Source organism: Felis catus, chromosome B1 (genome assembly GCF_018350175.1).
Source record: "Felis catus isolate Fca126 chromosome B1, F.catus_Fca126_mat1.0, whole genome shotgun sequence".
In the NCBI taxonomy this organism is placed as follows: Eukaryota; Metazoa; Chordata; class Mammalia; order Carnivora; family Felidae; genus Felis; species Felis catus.
In genome coordinates, this window is record NC_058371.1 from 36,379,495 (window position 1) to 36,388,822 (window position 9,328).

A 9,328-nucleotide genomic window follows, 5' to 3' on the forward strand; every position below is an offset into this window, starting at 1 on the left:
TGGGCATACAAATACCTACTCATATCCTTGCCTTCAGTTCTTTTGTGTATATATTTAGAAGTGGAATTGCTGGATCACATTGTAAATACATGTTTAATTTTTTTAAAAACCACTATTTGGTTTTTCATAGCAGTTACATCATTTTGCATTCCAACCAGCAATGCACAAGGGTTTGATTTCTCCACATCCTCACCAAGATGTTACTTGTTATATTTTGTTTTTCTCACTAAACTTTTGTTTTAATGGGGCTCAAAAATCTGTGACAGATTTTTGGTCAAGTTGTTTCCATTAAAAAGTACTGATTTAAAAAACTAATAACTTAAATTGCTACACACACACACACACCATTCTCCTTTTCTTCTGAAGGTTTTAGATGCACTGTTATCATTAACCAGTCTTTTACTATTAAACTTAAGTGGTCAATTGACACAAATAGTTCTGAGACCATTCTTTTACCACTGATTAAAACTGAGGAGGCAGGTATTGGGAATAATACTCACTTAGGTTTCTGAGCTTTCTAGTGACCTTGCCAGCTTCAGCTGCCTTTTTGTCCACTGCTTTGATGACATCTACAGCAACCGTCTGTCTCATGTCATGAACAGCAAAATGGCTCAGAGGAGGATAGTCAGAGAAGCTCTCAACACACATGGGCTTGCCAAGAACCATATCAACGATGGCAGCACCACCAGATTTCAAGGACTTGTGGCCATCTTCCAGCTTCTTCCCAGGGTGATGATCAATCTCCTTCAGCTCAGCAAATTTGTGAGCAGTGTGAGTATAGGTGCATATCCAGCACTGATTTCGCCTGGATAGTTCAGGATAATCACCTGAGCTGTGAAGCCAGCTGCTTCTATTGGTGGGTCATTTTTGCTGTTACCAGCCACAGTACCAAGACAAACATTTTTGACAGACACGTTGTTGACCTTGAAGCCTACACTGTACCCAGGAAGAGCTTAACTTAAAGCCTCGTGGTGCACTTCAACAAACTTTGCTTCAGTTGTAACACTGACTAAAGCAAAGGTGGCCACCATGCCAGGTTTGAGAATACCAGTCTCCACTTGGCCCCCAGGGACAGTACCAATATCACCAATTTTATGGACATCCTGGAGGGGCAAAGTCTCCTCGGTTGGACGAGTTGGTGGCAGGATGCAATCCAGAGCTTCAAGCAGTGTGGTTCCACTGGTATTTCCATTTTTATGGGGGACTTTCCATCCCTTGAACCAGGGCAAGTCAGCATTTGGCATATTGTCACCATTCCAACCAAAAAGTGGCACAAGTGCTACTATGTTGGTTGTAGCCAATTTTCCTAATGTAGGTGCTGACTTCCTTAACGATTTCCTCGTATCTTTTATGGCTGTATGGTGGCTCAGTGGAATCCATTTTGTTAACACCAATAATTAGTTTCACACTCACGTGTAAGCCAGAAAGGCATGCTAACAGGTCTGCCCCTATGTGGAGACACATGCTTCAAATTCACACCAGCAGCAACAGGACAGCATGGTCAGCCTGAGATGTGCCTGTAATCACGTTTTTGATAAAGTCTCTGTGTCTTCCTGGCATCAGTGATGGTCACATAAAACCTGCTGGTCTTGAATCTCCACAGGGCAATATCAATGGTGACACCACGTTCATGTGCAGCTTTCAAGACCCAGGCATACTTGAAGGAGTCTTTCCCATGTCAGCAGCCTCATTCTCAAAAATTTCAGTAGTTCTTTTGTCAATCCCACCACATTCATAGATCACATAGCCAGTAGTGGTAGACTTGCCTGAATCTACGTGTCCAATGATGGGGATGTTGATAGGAGTTTTTACCTTTCTCATTTTGATTTAGTTTTAGTGGTGGTTTTCATGACACCTGTGTTCTTGCGGCCAATTAGTTAGGAAAAAAACTGTTTTGTTTTGTTTTTAATAATAGCCATCCAAATGGTGTGAAGTGATTTCTCATTGGTTTTGATTTACATTTCTCTAATGATTAGTGGTGTTGAGAATCCTTCCTTGTACTTATGGGCTATTTGTATATCTTCTTTGGAGAAATGTCTATTTGAGTCCTTTGTCCATGTTTTGAATAGGGTTGTTTGTTTTTTGTTGTTGAGGTGTAGGAGTTCTTTATATATTCTGTACATTAGTCCCTTATCTGGTAATTTGCAAATATTATCTCCCATTCTGTGGGTTGCCCTTTTACTCTCTTAATAGTGCCCTTTGATAACATTACATTTCTTAGGTTTGAGGAAGGCTAAATTAAAACTTGTTGCCAATGTTTTTTTGTGTCATATGTTACTTCTTGTACCATGTTACTTCTTGTATCATATAAGAAAGAGTCAGATTGTTATGCTAAGCTTCTGGGATAATGTTGCAACTGTATGTCTGAGCAAATCTACTTTATTATTCTGTTGGGTTAATTACTAGGCATATGGATGTACAATGCCAAGCTTTAGATCCTTGTAGCTTCCCTTTTGAATTTTCTTATGTGTATCAGTGATACCATTAATCTTCTGGTTCCTAGGCCTGAAAGTACTCATTCTTGACTCCCTCTCCCTCTCTCTTCATTGGCAGCTATAGAAACTGGGAAATTGTTTCCCTTATCCTCCTGGGTAGCTAGACTACATTTCGCAGTCTTCCAGCAGGTGCATGAATGAGCTCTGGCCAAAAAAACACGGGCAGGGGTATGTTAACTACCTTCTGGGCTGGCAGTAAAAGCTTCTATAAAACTCTTCATGCTGTCTCTATTCCCTCATCTTCCTGCCATATGTGGAGTGGAGACACATCCAGTGGAGGACAATGTGGACTATGTTGGAGCCACAAGGTAGAAGGGACATGGGTCCCTGAATGACTGCATGGATCAAGTCTCTCCATTCACCCACATCATACCGTGATGTGAGTGAGAAATAAACCTTTGGTGTTAAGCCATTTAGATTCTGTGGGTTTTGTTACAGTAGCTGGCCTGTAAAGATAGATCCTCCAACCATTCCAAAGTCCTGTCAAGGTTATCTTCATAATGTGTCTTCCTGTCCCCTCCTTCCCACACCTATTTAGACTTAGTCTTGTTGCTGCTCCCCTCACCCCTAAACTACTAGAATGGTTTATTCACTGGATTACCTGGTTCTAATCTTTTCTCCTCTAGTTCACTATTCACATGCACAGAAAATAAATATATCTAAGAAGATAAATGTTTTATATGCTTTTGTTTATAGACCTGTCTTATACAGGGTCTTTCCCCATAGGATGCCTTCTTTCCTCTCCTACCCTCATCCATGGAAGACTAATTGTCCTTCATGCATTCAGGCTTACTTTTTCTTTCATTCTTTCATTGTTTTTTTCCTTTTCTTTTTTTTTTGTCTCTCTTTATCCCTTCCTTCCTCCCTGCCTCCCTCCCTCCCTCCCTTTCTTCTTTCCTTCCTCTGTCTCTTTCTTTCTTTTTAAATCTTCATTCCATGTATTCTTCCTCTTATCTCCTTATCTAAGGCTTAACCATCCTTCAAGTTCAAGTGTTTTCCCTCCTCCAGGAAGCCTTCTGTGAATTCCTGTCTTACTCTCTGTCTCATACCTTTGGTACTAGATATATATTACTCTTTATACATATAGTTCCATGCTTAATGAATGTCCTCAGCCAAACCAGAGATTCTTCACTTTGGGTTCATCAACAGGATATGTGAATCCCTGAAATTTATCCCAAATTCTGTGTATGCACATGTGTGTATTGTGTTGTTTTGAAGCAGGACTGAACTCACTGACTTCACACGTCCCTTGCAGCATTGCAAGTCCATGACTCTGGGCTATCCATTGTCCCTAGAAAACAATTCATGGGAGCAGAAACAGGTATGACTCCTCAGAGGTGAGAAAAGCTTGGGTGAAGCCTCACATAGGAAGCCTTTGTACTCTTTATCCTTTAACAGGGACCACTGCCTGCCACCTGCCAGGAAGAGAGGTCAGGAATTCCTGCCATGGAGTGACTCCTGTCCCTCACACAGCCTCATACTGGCCTTGTTCCTTTCAGTTCACACAAGGCAGGTGGTTTGTGGAGTTGACCAGAATAGGCCAGGGTCTTTCTGGCTTACTTTACCCACCTTAGAGCTCAGGGGTGGGAGGGCTAGTTCTTGTCAGATGCTGGGGCAGGGGAAGACCTCCCCTGTCCTGGTCATTTCCCTGAGATAATTCCATGCTAGCCAGCAGCCTGTCTTTCCATGGGTTCATCTCCATACTTGTAAGATTTGTCTCCTGTCTAAGGTCCCATGTTCTAGGCCTGGTGGCCTTTGACGCTCACCCTTCCCGAGGTAGCCCTGGCACAGCCCCCCGGATCTGTCTCCTCTGCAGTTCTTACTGTTTGCTCAGCATCCAATCCTGGCAGCCAGCAGAGCGCCTCACTAGCTTTCCCTCTACAGCTCTTTGAATGTTTAATACATTCTTAATTAAAAGCTGGGCACCTCATCTATTTCTGTCAATTGCTTCTCTGTCGTGAAGAAAAGAGGCCTACAGGAGGTAAATGTCAGCCCTGCACCCCGCCCTCATTTAACACTCACAACTACACACCTGTATGTGTGTGTGTGCATGCGTGCACATGCACACACACACACACACAGAGCAATAGGACTCAGTACTCTATTTACATAATACTATTGACATTTTGAGGCTAAAATTATGTATGCTACTTTAATTTGCTGTTAAATTAAATTATGAATGTTTGGAACGTAGTAATTTCTTTTGTTCTATGAACAGATTGTTTTATATATCTGCCTATATTACCAAGTTATTAATTTAATGATTTCATAATAGCAGCTCATTCCTCTGGGTAATATAAAGGCTGAAGTGCATGCTCCATACAGCACAGGCAGACGCTGCTTGCCCTACATGAATTGAAGGTTTTAGGAATAAAGATATTAGTTTTGGCAGAATGTTTAAGTGTGCATAGGAAAACCGGAGGGATGTGTCAGGTCAGCTCTAGCTTCCCAATCTCGTTTTAAAAAGGCAGGACATGGTCCATTGCCCATGAGACCAAATGAAAATAATTTTCTTAAATAAAGTCAAGCACCTGGCTGATGGTTGGTGAGTCTGAGAGCTGCTGCCTGCCTGTTCACTCTCGTAGCCCTGGACCCAGTGCAGCTTTTCCTGCAACCTTTCCTCTTGCAGGTCTGTGGAGCTCTTACCCCATCAGCCACCTGGCAATGTGCTGCCATGGCGACAGAGCATTGGCTCGATCATCCTAGTCCTTGCTGGCATCCAACTCTCTTGTGAGCAAAGGGCAAAAGGGCCAGGTGCAGTATGGTGAGGGGAATGAACATGGAGTCTGGATTCTGAGGAGACTTCCTCCATCCCTGGGACTTGCAGCTTGGGCTCTCTGAGCCCCAGTTCCCTACTCAATAAAATGGGGGCACTGAGATCACCTACCCAACCGATTTTGCAGGAGTTGTGTGGTTCAAACAATGAAGGAGATGAGGAAGAGGAAATGCTTTGTAATCAGGAATGGAGAGGGCTCTTTGGGGGCTGCAGTTGTGTGGGATGTGGGCAGGTACCACTAATTACTACACATAATGATAGAGTGACAGTCTTCATAATTTCCCATATAGCCTTGGGGGACTCACTGCTTATTGCTTTCTGGGCTTCAGTTCCTTCGGTTGATATCTGAGATTTGAGCTAGGTGTTTCCAAGGTCCTCCCACTCCTGGCAGTTTTGGACTCTATGATTTTTCAGAAGAACCACCAAAATGTTTCATTTTAGCTGGGAAGCCAATAATGACAGTAGAGACTTACAAGGACTCCCAGCACATCCAGTGGTTCAATAAACATTGAGCACCTCTAACTTAACAACAACTGATTTAGAGCTGTAGATACAATGGTCCCCAAAATTAGGCATCAAGGTGGTGGTCTAATGGGAATCAGACACCTACACAGGTGTTTGGGTTACCCCATGGTGATGGGGGCACACACCCATCCCAGACTGGGGCCAGGAAAGGTGTCAGGAAGCTTAGGCTAAGATCTCAACGTTGACTATGGGTCAGCCATGTATAGAGGAGGTGGGGGTGGGAATGGCAAAGATGTTTCCGGAAGAAGTAGAAGCACATGAGAGATGTAGGAGAGTAAAACACAGTCTGGCTGAGCTGTCCAGCCTGGGATCATGGGGAGAGTAGTGAGGTGCCAGGCTTGGAGGGATCAGCAGGGGCCATATGTGGCAGACATTGAGAGTCTCATCAGGCAAAAGGCAACTGGGGAGCCACTGAAGGAGGAAAGCATCAGATCAGTGCTCTAGAAGGAAGACATGGCTGCTGTGGGGAGAACAGTTTGAAAGAGGGACAGACTGGAGGCGAGGAGACCAGGTAGGAGACTGTTGCAGTAATCAAGGTGGCAGACAATGAGGGCTTGACTTAGGTAGTGCAGTGCAGTGGGGAAAAGTGCATAGATGTGGGAGGTGCTCAGAAGGTAGAATGGATAATGGGGATCCTGTTGGTTAGATGAAGACAAAGTAGAGAGCTGCTGTAGAGGTACAGCTAACAAACGTCTTTGCAGTGGCCCTTGGCTCTTCGGTTTCAACCCTTTCTGCCTCTTCCATCATTTCTCAAAAGGGAACGCTGATGTCAACTTCTCCTCCCACAGCCGACACACAGGGGCACAGGTGTAAACCCATTTATTCGGATGTGCATAGACACACACACACAGGTCTAGCTGCTCTGTGTGCTCAGTAGGGTAGGTAAAAAATACTTCTCTGCAGAGCTGACAGATTGCCAAGTCAAAAACAATGTCACTGCTGACACTTTCTTTACTGTTTTTTTTTCTTTTTTTTGTCTCTGCATGTCACCTCTATGAAATATTCCTGATTTCCTCAAGAAAAAAAATGAATTCCTTTGTTCTGTGCTTTGTCTATAGCTTTTGTTATTGTCTCTGTTTTCATGTTAGTTTCAGGCACAGTAGTGCATCTTCATCATTTCTGGATTCCTAGTGCCTAGTACCATGTCAGTCATGGCTACAATCATCACTTGTTTTCTAAGTTTATCTATTTTTGAGAGACAGAGAGAGACAGAGTGTGAGCAGGGGAGCAGCAGAGAGAGAGGGAGACACAGAATTTGAAGCAGGCTCCAGGCTCTGAGCTGTCAACACAGAGTCCGATGCAGGGTTTGAACCCACAAATGGGAGCTCATGACCTGAGTTGAAGTCATACACTGAACTGACTGAGCTACCCAGGCACCTCTACAATCATCACTTTTGGATGACTGATAAGTCAGTGGACCCCAAGGGCACTGGATCTGATCCCTCATGAAGGGAATTTTGGGTTACTCTTACCAAATTGCCTCAGAAAAAGTCTGGAATTGGGGCACCTGGGTGGCTCAGTTGGTTAATGGTCAGACGTTGGCTCAGGTCATTATCTTACGGTTTGTGGGCTTGAGCCCCATTTCAGGCTCTGTGCTGACAGCTCAGAACTTGGAGCCTTTTTTTCGATTCTGTGTCTCCCTCTCTCTCTGCCCTTCCCCCACTCTTGCTCTCTCTCTCTCTCTCTCTGTCTCTCTTTCAAAAATAAATAATAAAACATTAAAAAAAAGTAAGAAATTAAAAAAAAAGAGAAAAAGTCTGGATCTCCTGTCTTGAGCTGTGAGATACTAAGGCACCAGAATCTGTTACTAAGCATCCTCCTCAATTGTAGAAGTGCCAAAGCCAGACCACTTTGGGGTCACAGGGAAGAGTTCCAAAATGGTTGATTTGTAAATGTAAATAGATGTTGGCTCACTTGTTATTTGGAGGTGGGAAAGATTGAGACATAAAGGGAAAGAGAGAAAGAGGGTTGCCTAGGCTTAGGTGGGAGAGGGTAGGAGCTATAAAAGAGGGAAGGGATGCCTGCTCAGGCACAAGATGGAGAGATAATTAAGATTAAAAAGGGCAGAGAGGGTGACAAGGACTATGTGGAAGAGCTCAGGGTAAGCTAGGAGCCAGGGCTGGAATGGAAGATGAGCAGTTGACAGTGATTTGTCCCAAGCACATAAGGGGAGGAAATCAGTATAGGATTTGTCAACTAGAATTCAGGAGGACAACTCTTTGGGACATCAGGGGAGACAGAGAACAGGAGAGAGCTTGCATTGAAGCATCCATAAGGACCAGATGTGATTGTTTTGTTAATGGTTGTGTACATATGCCTGAGGTTGGCACTTCATAGGTGATCAATGAAAGTGGGTGAATTCTGGGTGCTGTCTTTGAGAACCATGCAGACAGAGGTGGAGGAAAGAAGGATGCCAGAGGGTGGGAGTAGTGTGCAGTCCCCTGGATCTGGATCTCAGGACTGGCCTATTGGAAAAGGAGGGTAGAGGCAGATTCATGGTCCTGGGTTGCATTTCAAGACATTTCCAGCTGGATTGAAAGAATCATCTGCCAGTGGTAAATTATTGCCTTTGCACTAAGCATCATGGGCTGAGACAATGATGGTTCACAGGCCCTTAGAGGAAGGGCACTAGGCAGGAATTGGGGTCAAGGCTGTGGATCAGGGTTTCCTAAAGAAGGAGGTAGGAGTGGAGTGGTCTCCTGGGAAGTGCATGGGGAGCCTTGATTTTTAATGCAAAATGTAGAGTTTTTGTGCTACCCAAAAAGACCACCTTTGTGGATAAGAATGGAGGTGAGGGGTAGGTTATGGTAGAACACCCTATACCTAGGGTGAAGAGTGTCTGCCTTTCCACAGTCTCCAAAGAAAAATCCTGGAGACTTGTGGAGGCCATTTGGAGCACTTCGAAGTCTGGAGCCTTGGGCTATTTAATGTTTCCAGCAATGAACTAGATGATGAAACAGAGCACGCTCATTAATTTCATAGATGACACCCTGCTGAGGCTGGAGGGGCACCTTGGAGGATTGGATTAGAATTCAAATTGACTCCAGTAGGTCTTAGAGATTGGTCAGAAACCAACCAGATGAGATTCTGAAAGGACAAGGGCAAAGCGAGAAAAGGCAGTCACATGAATGGTTTGCTGCATCCCAACTCTGCCTGAAACCCGAAAACTTTCTTGGCCTCCCTGCCTGATTCATCATGGCTGATGTGTGTACACAGCTGGCAATGAACTTGCACTGTTCTCTCTTTTGAGTCTTGTGATAACCCTCTGAGAGAGGAATGGCTATGAGTAAGTTCATGGGGGTTCAGAGATGTTAAAAATTCTGCCCAAGGCCACACAGCTGATAGGTGTCAAAGCCAGATGCAAATTGCATTAGCACTTTACAGAACTCATCCAACACTTACCTCAGAGCTCTACAGTGTCATCTGATCCTCAACCTCATTCTGAGCTAACATCCCTTGATCCTTCCCCTTGCTGCCAGGACAGCCCCCACTCTCTCTCCAGCATCTTATTCTTTGATCAGCCAAGATCCTG

General features: G+C 44.2%; 1 pseudogene; it reads right to left on the minus strand.

Annotated features, from left to right (window-relative positions):
- Positions 1–462: 462 nt before the first annotated feature.
- LOC101094590 lies at positions 463–1,821 on the minus strand (annotated as a pseudogene).
- Positions 1,822–9,328: the final 7,507 nt, after the last annotated feature.